Source organism: Pteropus vampyrus, unplaced genomic scaffold, assembly GCF_000151845.1.
Source record: "Pteropus vampyrus isolate Shadow unplaced genomic scaffold, Pvam_2.0 Scaffold200, whole genome shotgun sequence".
Classification (NCBI taxonomy): domain Eukaryota; kingdom Metazoa; phylum Chordata; class Mammalia; order Chiroptera; family Pteropodidae; genus Pteropus; species Pteropus vampyrus.
The window spans coordinates 2,389,935-2,403,622 of NW_011888981.1; the positions used below are offsets into that span (position 1 = coordinate 2,389,935).

General features: G+C 38.6%; 1 non-coding gene across 1 annotated transcript; it reads left to right on the forward strand.

The window, feature by feature from the left end:
- The first annotated feature begins 1,736 nt into the window (after positions 1–1,736).
- LOC111746774 lies at positions 1,737–1,855 on the forward strand. Its single transcript, XR_002783260.1, has one exon. It is a non-coding gene; the product is annotated as a 5S ribosomal RNA (ribosomal RNA).
- Positions 1,856–13,688: the final 11,833 nt, after the last annotated feature.

The window sequence follows — 13,688 nt, forward strand, 5'->3', positions numbered from 1 at the left end:
AATGGGAGGAAAAAAATAAGAGAATTAGAGAATCAAATCAATCTAAGAATGCTAACATCCAACTTATAAGATTTCAAAATTAAAAACAAGTAAGAGCATATAATTCAGCAATTCCACTTCTGGGTATATACCCCAAAAGAACTGAAAACAGAAACTTGAAGGGATATTTGTACATCCAGGTTCACAGCAGCATTATTTGCAAAAGCCAAAAGGTGGAAGCAACCAAAGAGTCCACCAACAGACAAATGGATAAACAAGAGGTGGTATATAATTACAATGGAATATTATTAAGCCTTAAAAAGGAAGGAAATTCTAACACATGCTACAAAATGGAAGAACCCTGAACACATTATGCTAAGTGAACTAAGCCAGCCACAAAAAGACAAGTATTATATGATTTTACTTATACGAGAGTAATGATTAATTCTATGTCAACTTAGCTAGGCTACAGAACCCAGATATTTTGTCAAACATCAATCTAGATGTTTCTCTGAATGTATTTTTTAGATGAGATTAACATTATAATCAGTACAGACTTTGAGTAAAGCAGATTACTCTCCATAATGTGGTTGGGCCTCATCCAATCAGTTGAAAGCCAAAATGGTTAAGATGGTAAATGTTATGTTATGTGTATTTACCACAATTTAAAATTATAAAACATCTAAGAGGACATGGTCACTCATAAAGAATGTGAATCCAGAGATTTGAAAAGACTGTCAAGAGCCAGACCAAGGAATGAGAAATGACAACCAAGGCACACCATTGTGAAATTCTAGAACGTCTGGGTTAAAGAGAAGATTATAAAAGCTTTCAGAAAGAAAAAGAAAACATATAAAAGGTCACTTATAAAAGGAAACTAGAATGACGAAATTAGACTTCTTAAAAACAATGGAATCTAAAAGCATTGTTTCTAAAATTCTGAGGAAAAATTACCTTCAACCTGAATTTCCATACTTACCCGAAGTATTACTCAAATATACAAATACATTTAAGATATTTGTTAAACATGTAGAACAATGCTCTTCATCAAAACGAGTAAGTAGACCAAGAAACAGGGAGACTTTGTATCCATGAAAAAGGGATCCAAAAGGGAGATAAAGAATATTGCTAGAGGATGACTGTGCAAAGGAATAGAGGTAGGGACAGGAAATCTGTGGGCTCATGGAAGTCTCCAGAGAAAAGAGGTCCCGATAAATTATCTGATGAACTTGTCCACATGCAAAATTATAGAGGTGCTTCTTTCTCTCTTCCTCCCTCCTTCCCTCACTTCCTCATTCACTTCCTCCTTTTCTCTCTCTCTACTTATTCATATTTAAATTTATATATGTCTTATTCATATGTGTGTAAATATTTTAATACATTTGTATGTACAGCAAAAACAAAGCAAATGAAAAAATCTATGCCATTATTAACTTCAGGACAAATAAAAAATATATAAAAATAGGGAAAGTAAATGATGAAATTAGGCTGAGGAAAAACATAGTTTCAAAGTGTTAAATCCACGTTCTTCCTAAAAGGAAATAAATGAACAATATATAAAATTAATAAATTAAGAAACTGCAGTAGTATCTTAAAACATGGAAGCATATGAAACAGGCAAAGAATTAAAAGTGTTTGCCTCTGGGAAACTGGATTGGAGATTGGAAAGGGGCGAATCCAATAAGTTGACTTTTTTCCTTAAAAGGCTTTTAGTTTCATTTAAATGTTAAAAACATATTTTAAAAAGTGGGTATTTTGTCTACAGCCATGCCACCCTGAACACACCCAATCCTGTCTGATCTCAGAAGCTAAGCAGGGTTGGGCCTGGTTAGTACTTGGATGGGAGACCACCTAGGAAGACCAGGTACTGTAGGCATAAAAAAAAAGTGGGTATTTTTTAGTCTAATAGAGACTACACACCTATTAGAATGACTAAAATCCAGAACACTGACAACACCAAATTCTGGCGATGATGTAGAGCAACAGTGCTCTCATCCATTACTGATGGGAATGCAAAATGATGCAGCCACTTTGGAAGACAGTTTGGCAGTTTCTCACAAAACTAAACAGACTCCTGCCATATAATTCAGCAATTGCACTCCTTGGTATTTAACCAAATGACTTGAAAATCTATGACCACACAAAAACTTGCACTCAAATGTCTGCCACAGTTTTATTCATAATTTTCAAATACTGAAAGCAACTAAGATATCCTTCAGTAGGTGAAGCGATAAACTGTGGCATATCCAGATACTGGAATATTATTCAGTGCTTTAAAAAATGAGGTATCAAGCCATGAAAAGGCATAGAGGAACATTAAATGCATATTACTAAGTGAAAGAAGCCAATCTGAAAAGACTATAAGAGGTAAAATATGGCACCCCAAAATAAGCCACTTTGGCCTAAGAATTATTTTGGGCTAAAACCAGTTAAAAAGAAGTAGATACAAGAAAAGCTCTCTGCTCTTCTCTTATTTGCCTAAAAGCAGGCCATACATTTTTTTAAGATGTCCCCCACTCCCTTCTCTACCAGCAAGGACAGAAGTTAATCACCAGAGACAATTATGGACTGTACCAGAGGACCCTACGTAACAAACCTTGCTAAAACTAGCCATCATCTCCCATCAGTTTCCCCATATGATTGCCTTCCTAGAATATGCCACTCTAGAAACTCAAAGTCCTTTTCTTTTGTCTTGTCATGTCTCTAAAAATGTATGGTTCTTTTGTTAAGATGCTATGTAGTCCAAGTTCTACCTACTCCTTTGAGTTCCCATGTGAATACGCAATATGTATGTTAATAAACTTGTTTTTTTCTTGCTAATTTTCCTTTTTCCATCTAATTTGCATGCCCCAGTTGAAGAATCTAGGAGGATAGAGGGAAAAAAGTTAAATTTTTCCTCCCCTAAAGGTACATAATCTATGATTCCAGCTACACGACATTCTAGGAAAAGGCAAAACTATGGAGACGGTAAAGAGCCAGTGGTGTCCCCGACAACTCACTATCTTTTCAAGCCTCTCTTGGTCCCTCTCACTCTGTCTTTGAGAGACCACACACTGTGGAGTGTTACCCCTTTTCTAATAAACTTTCCTTTTGACTCTAAAAAAAAAAAGATCCAGCAGTTTCCAGGGTTAGTGGGGAGGGAAGGAGCACAGAGATTTTTAGGGCAGTGAAACTACTCTCTGTGATACTGTAATGATGGATACATGTCATTATACATTTATCAAAACACATAAAATGTACAACACTGAGAATGGACCCTAAGGTAAACAATGGACTCGGGGTGATAATGATGTGTTAATGTATTAATGGGAGAGGCTACACATGTGTGGGGTGGGGGTATATGAGAAATCTCTATGCTCAATTTTGCTGTGAACCTAAAATTGCTCTAAAAACTGGTTTATTTTTAAAAATTTATATTGCAAAAAGCATGTCATGAAAAAAATTATAGAATAACTATTCTCACATGGTCTTCATATAGGAAATCACAACTGAGTGGAGCCAATATGGAATCATGGAACGAACACAGGCGTGGGGAGCCTGATTCCAGCCTTGGGTCAGCACTTCACCATCTAGGTATCTTGGGAACATCAAGTCACTCTTCTGGGTCCCATTTTCTTCCACCAAAGCACTAAGCAATGTGCACCACAAAACATAAACATAAGCACCACAAAACAATGTGCTGGAAAAAAATTAATCTGTGGTCAAATAACCTTGGGAAGCACAATATAATCTGTCTCCTGGAGACTCCAATTCACATTAATATTTTAAAAGGAATGTGAAATCTTACAATAAAGAAAACTTTATATTTTTTTAACCTGCTTCGTAAATCTCTTAGACCATGTGTTCTCCTCGCCATGTTTTTTCTTTGAACCTATTGACAATTCTCTGAACTACTGTTCTGTGGAAAACTTAGGGAAATATCACCTGTCTTAGTTGAGACTGCTATAACAAAGTACAATAGAATGGATGGCTTAAAAACAACAGAAATTTATTTTGGAACTAGAAGTTGAAAATCAGGGTGCCAGCATGGTCAGGTTCTGGGGAAATTTCTCATCTGGGTTGCAAACACTTGTTCTCTTATTGTATCCTCAAGTGGGAGAAAGAAGACTAAAGAATTAAAGAACTCTTTGAGATCCTTTTTATCTCATTCATGACAGCTCATCTTTTATGACCAAATTACCTCACAAAGGCCTCATTTCCCAAGACCATCACATGGGGGTTAGGATTTCAACATAAGAATTTGGGAGGACACAAACATTCTGTCTATAAAAACTACCCTAAGATCATTTCTAAGATGAATATTCTAAGATTCCTTCATTATATAAGACTCCACAATACCCATATAATGGCCCGTGGATCACTGACAGATTTGGGAAAACGCACATACTCGAATCCTTTCTTTCTCTGATTTCTTTCTTCAGTCCTGTAAAATAACTTCATAAGAAGTCACTTAATATGAGGTGATAATGTCATTTCAGAAATAAAATTACCATAAATTAATGATAGTTTCAAAGCACAGCTTGGATCTACAGAATTGCTTTATCTAAAACTTTTTTATGTGGCATAAACTACGTAACAGATAAATGTCTTATCTGAAAATGAATAAACCACACAGAGGCACTGCCAAAGGATCTTTTAGCATTCTAACAAAGAACAGAACTAATTCATTTCTTTCTGGGCAAATAGCAAATCTTCCTCTTGTGATAGAGACATATTTGAGTGAGGAAAATGTAATGTATTATTTTATAACTATAAACTAATTTTCTTATGAATTTATGAACACAGCTGATGAGAGCCTCTATCTGTCAATGCCACGATGCAGAAAACAATTCTACTTAGAGGCAAGAAGCAAGAACCTGATTAAAATGCAGTCGATAAGAAGTGTCCGTCATAGATCACAGAGTGCCGAGAGGAACTCTTGCTTTGATGCCCTGCAAACTGTGGGAGCAGATGCTGATATTGGCTCAGGAGAGTCATCAAGGAAACAAATAAAATAGCAGTTACACAAGAATATTTAGAGGCCTTGTGGTAACAAAAAGAGAAGGGTCTTCAAAGTGTATCTACCAAGATAAGGCACACGAGAAGTATGGGTTTATAACAGTCATCAGCTGTAGAAGCTGGAGACCTTGACATCATTAGCAACCACTCCGAGTAGATCTTTCCCCTATGGGAAGTATTTATGGGTCAATTTACAGTCATTATTCTCGATTCTCCCAATTAGGATTACATGAAAAATCTAACCTGCCAGAATTAACATTCTATAGAGGCTTGTCTTCCAGAAATTATCAGCATAGCCAAGGAAAAAAAAAAAAAGTATCCCCGTTCAGGCCAATTTAAAAATAAATCACCATCTGCCACCAGCAGGAAAACCTCATGGGCCACAGAAGAAAGAGACTGATCTGCAGCCATTGTTGAGTACCTGCTGCAGCAAAACCTAATGTCTCCACTGGCTCGGGGCTCAGTTGTTAAAACAAAATACAAATATTTTCCACTTCATTAGAGTTCAGTCAACTCATCCTCTGTCTTTTCCAGATCCAAAGGCACACAATTAACTTGAAAATGATAGTTTCTCTAAATTTTATCTTTCAAGTTAGAAAAACATATTGTACATCCAGTCCTCAGTAGAGACTAGAATAAACCAATCTGGTGAGCCATCAAGTAGATAAAAACTTCTCAAGCAAGAAGGAATATTGTTAGATGTTAGTGACAACAAACTAAAAAACAAATGGAAAAATTAAAAGCAAGAAACCTGGCTTTTATTATGTAAGTTAATTGCATTTTCATTTCTTATACTAAAGTGCCATGTGGACCACCAGCCCCCTCTCACCAACTGTGCCATGAGGCACCATGGACTTGACCAATGAGAAACACCAGTTAAGATCCACTAACATAAGAATTTATTCTTGCTACTGGCTGAGGTTTCACAGTAAAGGGAATTCCAAGATGACAAAGCTTCTTTGTCCAAGATCCATTGGAATGAACATATATTTAGGACTAAAATTAATTATGGTTGGCTTTCTAAGGAGTTTAGGAGATACTTGGGTTAACTGAACTTTCTTAAAATTAATGAAACTTTTCTTGAAAAGGAACAGGAGACCATCTTCTGTATATTTTAATAATTTGTTATATTTTATAATGTTCAAATGATTTGGTCCTTTTTAAAGGTGATCAAGGCATGTCATCCCAAAATATGCCACTGTGGCATAAAAATTATTTTGAGCTGAAGGCATTTGAGTTCCTGAAATCTCTCATCTTCCTAAATGTAGACACTCCCAAAAGAATTCAACTGCCATATATCCCTTCCTTGGGGACAATTCTAATCATCTTGGAGACTAGCACTCAAGAAGTAAACACCACATCCAAACAGACATTCAAGACAATCGTACCTCTCACCTATTTTCCTAAAAACCCATTTATCTTTCCAAAAAGTCATTTGTTTTCTATAAATGCCCTTTCTACCGACCTGCTTTTAAGAAGTGATTTGTTTTCCCACTGCCTTTCCCCCCTTCCCTTCACCTATTAAGATGGTATACAAGCTCAATTCTAAACACCCCTTTGATTATTCATCACTGAGCATTCCCATGTGTGTGCAAAATGTACTTGTAAAGAAACTTTTTTTTTCTCTTGTTAATGTGTCTTTTGTTAATTTAATTCGCAAGCTCCCAGACACAGAACATGAGAAGGTAGACAAAAAGTGTTTTCCACCCCTACAGTTTTCAGACAGATGTCCAGTCTGCTTTGGACTACATACATAGCATCCTACTCAACAACATGAACACACATAGATTCAAAAACTCATACCTCTTTTTGCACACCCTCAAATCCTTCCTTTGTTGTCTTATTACTTCCAATGTATGGCCTTGGGTAGGTATTTGGAACCTCAGATGAGGAAAAATTTTAAATTACAGCATGTGCTTTTGGGTCCAAAGTTGAGGCACAACTTATCTAGGGGCAGACAGTATTGTTAAGTGAGCTGTCATTTGAATGGTAACTCTTTTAGTGTTGCAAGTAAAAGGCAGACATCCTGGGGAAAATGTAAGCGAATCCTGTGGGGCTCGATAAAAGTCCCCCCACCTAAGACTCCTTTGTATACAGCCCTCAGGAAAGGTTGACCACTTTGCTTAAGGAGACCCCTAAGAGGGAAGATATTTGATTAGGGTGACAATAGTCCACTGGTCAGAAAAGATGTCAAGAGCCCCAAAGTGGAATCACTACAAGGAAACAGGAGTTCTGGGCTGGGAGTCCAAGCTCAAATGAGAGGTAAAATGTGGGCCCTGGTACCGAGTGCCCCAAGTGTGCAAAACGGGCCCTGGCTGAGTCTGGAGCTCCTCTGGATCCACTGAGGCACAGTGTCATGCAATGGGGAAAACGGCTAGCATGTCATTGTAAGCCTGAAGCCCAAATCAGGCCACCAACAGAAGCCTATGCAAGGATTTATGCCAGGAAGGGCATCACTGAAGGAAGAGATAAGAGATCACCGGGCCGCCTAAAAGAGCCAGCAGCAGAACTCAGAGCAGCTCATCGGCTAATGGGACCTTCGACTTCTCTCTCTGCCTGGTATGTGGAAGGACTGAAGCTTCTATCCAAGGGTTTTTGGACAACCAGAAAGAGCAGAAAAAAACACTGGAAACTACTAGATTTCCTGCTAAATAAAGTATGTCAGGATGAAGAACATGAAGTAATATTTTTCCTCGAGCTGGTAAAACAGGTCATATCATTTTCAGAAATATCATTCGAGTTAATAAATATATATCTAACAACTGTTAATTTAAATAAAACTCGTAATCATTTTTAAATGAAAACTAGCAGTCATACCCAACCCCTACTCACAAGGGAGAAGAAATGGCCATTGATTTGAGAAAAACATCTTATAAATATTTTTCCTTTTTAGAAATATAGATATAACAATTTTAACATTATTAACAGGGCAAAAAAAAAAATAACAAGAAAACCAATTTAAAATACATTTTCTCCTTGAAGGTTATTTTCACAGGACATGGCACTAGTTTCTGAGGTCTTTATAATCTCACAATTTCTCTTTGTTTCAATTTTGCTTCGAAGAGCAGATATATATTAGCAGGAAACAAGTTAGCAACAATTATGAATATTCACAGAGATCTCTTTGTTGCACAGAAAAGCAAGATTGGGAGTCTAATGAATGTTTCTAGTGCTTTATCAAATTAGACTATTTGACCACTTTGATGGCACAGAAAGCTCTCTCTTCCCCCAGAAGCTGCAAGACAGAGAGAACTACTCTTTCTACTCTTTTTTGAGCCTCTTCATTAAATGGAAAGACACACACTCACTAGAATTATAAACAAAAAGCAGTCTATAGATATTAACTTTACTGGTAGAAGTGGGGGGAAAAATGGATAAAATCTTATTAATAGTGAAATAAAGAGAATACAGCATTAATTTTTTATTTTACTAGATTAAGAATTTTAACATTACTTTGGGTGACATACAAATCAGATAACATATAAAAATATGTGTACATCACCTCTAAGCATTTTGAAATTGAGAGATGGAGACTCCATTCCTAGAATTTTATGTCATTGATACTACCCAAGATTTTTTTTTTTTACTTTTATATAAAGGAAAAGAGTATAAGAGCAGCAAGTTGTAAATACAATTTGCCTTTTCTAGCTCTGCATGTTTATATAATTAACTCAAGCTCTATGAGCTGCAGCTTTATCCATATAGCTTTCAGGTTTTCTAGGTGGTTTCTTCACGTCTCTCTCCCAACCTGAGGCACCTTGGCCATGCTACATCACAGCCACCCTCCCCACATCCTTTTCACCACCATCTCTATGGCCAACTGGCTTTGTCTTGGTTCTCCAGTTTCCCAATTCCAAATTCCAAAAAAAAAGAAAAATGCTTGGTCCAGCTCATCTTTTCATGTGAGGCTATAGATTTGTGGGGACGTTATTCTTAAGTCACGTATTCTCCTATCCTGCGGTCAACTACAACTGATGTGGAAGGACACAAGGTCATTTTGTCGTTGTTGGTCTAGCATTAGCAGAGAAAATTTCAAAAGACAGGAAGGTGGGGAGGGCAAGCAATGATCAATAACTGTGAACTAATAATAAAATATTGTAAAACTTCAATTAAAATATCTGTCTTAGCACTTAAGACATTCGGAATAAGTGTTTCTAAGGTTTCTTTATCATTTTTCAATATTAAACAAACTCTGAGGTATCTTTTTTTTGTAACAGTGAAATAAGAATAATGAAGCACCATAAGATTCAAACAAAAAAGGAAAAGTAAGGCAATTCGAACAATTTTTGAGAATTTTAGTCACTTCAGAACACTACAGTTTGCGATCTGATCATGGGACAAGTAAACCACCAAGACATTTATTGAGACAGATTTTTTTTTAATAACACAAGCAATAAACTACTCCCCAATTTTTGAATAATATTTGGTCTCTGCTAGTAAATAGCTAGAGAGGGGAGCACCAGAGTAGCTCAGGTCCTGGATCGACATTAAATATGATGACACATAGTGGGTACTCAGTAAATGTTTGCCAAATGCATCAGTGAACCTAGGTCTTGGTTTTCTTTAATTTTGGTAAAGTGAAGCAATTAGGCAGTTTTAACTAAGATGTACCCTAATGCAAAGTGTTAAGAAAAAAATACATATAGGTTAAAATGCAAACAGAAGGGGTTGCTTTAACTAGGCAAGGACTGGCCCAGGTAGGAAAAGGTAACACAGGCATGTGGGGAGCAAAGTTGGGAATAATATAGGGAGGATGCAAGAAAACTAAAATGTCAAAGCAAGCTATATTCAGACTGCAATATGCTGATTAGCCCCACAGCCAGACCAAGAGGAAACCTGCAGAACAAAGATACTTCTTCTGGGATTGCTAACAAAGCATTTCCCCACACCATGAAGGGAAAACAAGTCTTTAAGTCGAGCCCTACAGAAAATAAAATCATTGATTCCCTGTGGTTAAAATCATGGGGAACCTATGGATCAAAGACTGGGAATTCCCAGCAGCTTTTCATGCTATATATTCTTACCTTTTCACGCTACATACTTTTATCCTTTCTCACTGTCCACCCATATCAAAGGAAAATGGGTAAACAAAGTCTTTAAGCTGTAATTTACAGAAATGAAGAATGATATATAAACTGGATTCCCCGACAGGGTGCTTTTTCTTGTCTTGGCTTTTTGTCTTTGCGTTTTCCCTTCCCTAATAAACTTCCCTTTTGACTCTAACTTTGGTGGGTGTTCTTTGTGCTCAGCAAAGAACTCTCCATGCATGGCTTGAGTTCCCCCGAGTCGGGGTAACTTGCCCTGTCCTGCATCAGGAGGTATGCCCATGTTCGCGTTTTCCTTAGTGTGAATGAATTTACCAAAGAATGTTACTTCCAAAGAGAAAGCAGCTGCCTTGGTTCCTTAGTAAAGCAATTTCCAGGAACCTGGAGCCCAATCTCAAGGCATCTACACATAACCAGCAGAGACAACTAGGCCTTCTGGGAAGTTGTCACGAATCAGACAGTGTCCCATCTAGCAAATAGAATGGAGCTCTGAGGAACTGTGCCAAATGGAATGTTTCAAAATGTCTCCATGTATCCAAAACTCATCTCATGATCTTGTCCCACAAATCTGGTCTTTCTCCATGGCTCCCTATAGCAGGTGAAAAGCATCAGCCTCCATTCAATCACACAGAGGTCATCCTAGGTGGTCATTCTTCATCCCCCAATATTACTCAGTCATCCTATACAAGCGATGTCAGTATTACCATGATGCTGTGCAAATCCGTCAATGGCAAAAAGTGACCCAGAAGAAATGTAAAAAAGCATTAAATTCAAACTTCATGATCTTGCACTATGTATTTTTAATGTGAAAAAAAAATTCACATCTATGTCGTGTAGTGTTTTGCTTTCCCAAAAACCTATTATAATATCGATAGAGTATCTTAAAATAAATTGTACTTCACAATCTAAGAAGTATTTTTACACAGTGAAAACATCCTAGATTATAAATGATTATCAGACAGGCCCCTAGTGCCCTAAGAATAGCAAGGCCATATGGGGTCTGGCTATAACCATCATTCGAACCCCATCAATGGCGTACTGAGGGGACCTACAGCCCAGGAGGATGGCCTACGAGGAGGGCAGGCCTTGTCCAGCAGGCCTGGAGGCCTTGGTACCTGAAGGCAGCTGCACAAGGGTGCCGGCCAGTGACTCAGCATCCAGACATCCTGGGACGTGTCCTGGTTCCGGAACTTATAGATAGGAATAAACCCGGCCACTAGCTGGGATTTCTGGGGGATACGATGCGTTGCCAAGATCCACCCATTCCAAAACAGAGTTACCTGTTTCCCTGAAGCCAGATCTCATGGGAACTCCTCAGCTCTGCCATCCTGGGAACCGCTGGGAAGTCCGCTAAGAGACACCTGGGAGACTTCCACAGAGGACTCATGTATCTTCCCAGTAGAGGGCCACAGGGGGTCTGACTCCAAAGACTTTCCTTGCTCCCCATCAGGAGTGCAGTGCAGGTAACAGGTAGCTCCAGATAGATGGCCTGCTGGGCTAGGGCAGCCCCTGCTTCCGCAGGCCTAGTGGTCCTGAACGAAGTGCCCGGAAGGCGAACTGCGCATGCGCATGCCACTCAGCTTTGGCGTCAAGGAGTAGGTCCCGGATTTGGGCATAGAGGGATTAGTCATGGTCATAGGTAGGTATTTCTAAGGGCTGCCGAGGTCCATACTGCTGATAGATAGATAGATAGATAGATAGATAGATAGATAGATAGATAGATAGATAGATAGATAATAAATAAATAAAATTCATATGCACTAAGTTGAGAATCGGAGGATATAGGTTCTGCTATTCTCATAGACTGGTGCTCCTATGAGAATCTAATGCCTAATGATCTGCTGTGGAGCTGAGGTGGTGATGCTACTCTGATCAGTATTCATGGCCTGGGGCAGGACTGTTCACATAAACCAGGAACTCTCTTTCTTAAGTAAATATACTGCTGAGGGCACATTGGCTTGGTGAACATCACAGACCATGAACATCCCTAAAAAGCCTTTAAGTCTTCAGGCTGTCCTCAGTAGTGAAATAAAGGTAGCAATCTGTACTCTCTTAGCATAGCTCTTGAGATCTCTTCTGGTGTAGATGTTGTTATACTACTGACATTGTCATTTATAGTTTTCCCATTTCCAAGATCACAATAATAAAGTGGGCAAAGAAAATAAAGAATGCTTCTCCTCTTTCCCAACCCTTCTCGTCTTTAGGCCATTAAACAAGGCTTCTTTGCAGTATAAATATCTGTCATATCCCTATAATGGTAAAAATAAAATAAAAATAAAATCCTTAAATTCTTTTTTCTCTCTCTTCCTATTCTAGGAATTAAGTCCAATTTTCCTTTGAGTCGAGTCAGAAGTCCACTTAAGTGTCACTGCCCCATAATAAGCTCAGAAGCATTCCCCTTGGGCAAGCCTTAGTCAGTGTCTCTGAAAGTTTGTACAGAGTCATGCTAATGTAGGGAGGAGGCAAGAGAATTAAAACGCCACAATCAGAGACTGCAATATGCTGATCAGCCCTGCAGCCAGGCCAGGAGAACACCTGCAGAACAAAGATTTCTCCTGGGATTGCTAACAACCCATTCTCTACACCTGCCCAGGGGACCAGGTACAGACAATCATTCCCTATGGCTAAAACCTTGGGGAACCTAAGGATTAAAGGCTAGAAACTGCCAGCCGGCCTTTCACTCACATATTCTTACCTTTTCATGCTATATATTCTTCCCTTCCTCACTGTATGTCCATATCAAAGTAAATGAGAACTAAAGAATGACATATAAACTGAATTCCCTGAACACTCAGGGGCCCTCTCAGTGCCTTTACTCTGTCTCTTGCACTGTTCCTCTCACTCTCTGCCTCTGAGGGGAGACCACACTCTGTCTGTTGAGTATTACTCTTTTTCTAAAAAACTTTCCTTTTGACCCCAACTTTGGCATGTGTGTTGAATTCTTTCTACACTCTCTGCCAAAGGACCCTTTTCTCTCAGGACAGGGCTTGGTCTCCCCCCACCCCACCCCACTAGGGGAAATTTGCCTTGTCCTGCATCAATGCTCTCTGCTTAGGATGAGTTCCTTAGCCAATCTAGTTGAGTGCCTGGAAGTTGGTTTTTCAGTGCTAAAAAATGCAGAAGGCCAGTCTTCAGCTTCAAGTATTTGCTCATTGGGTCCCAAACATCTTCTCATTAGCCTTCCCAGATGTGTCTGAATCCTTAGTGGGTGGCCAACACTTGGGTTCTCCTGCTTAGAGCTTCCTGTATGTATCTGTAAAATGAGGGTGGTTAAGCCATAGGGTGAAATGCTAAAACTGGAAAAGAATGAGACTTCTTCATCCACTGTTTTTTCAGACTGCTGCTCACAACCTTAGAGATGTAGATCAATGTAGTGGCTGCCAGCCAGCATTTTTAAATAAACGATCAAGAGTTTAAGAAACAAACAAACACAAACATAGTATACAGCACATTGCAAGGGTCTCTATACCAGCAGCATCAGCTATTACCTAAGAACTCATTAGACGTGCAAATTATTGAGCCTCATCTCAACTAAATCAGAACTTCCAGGAGTGAGGCCTGGAAATCTATGTTTTAAAAAGCCTCCAGGTAATTCTGAAACACACGAAAGTTTGAAAACCACTAGGATCTAGTGGTTTTATCAATCATAGGAGAGATTTGAGCACT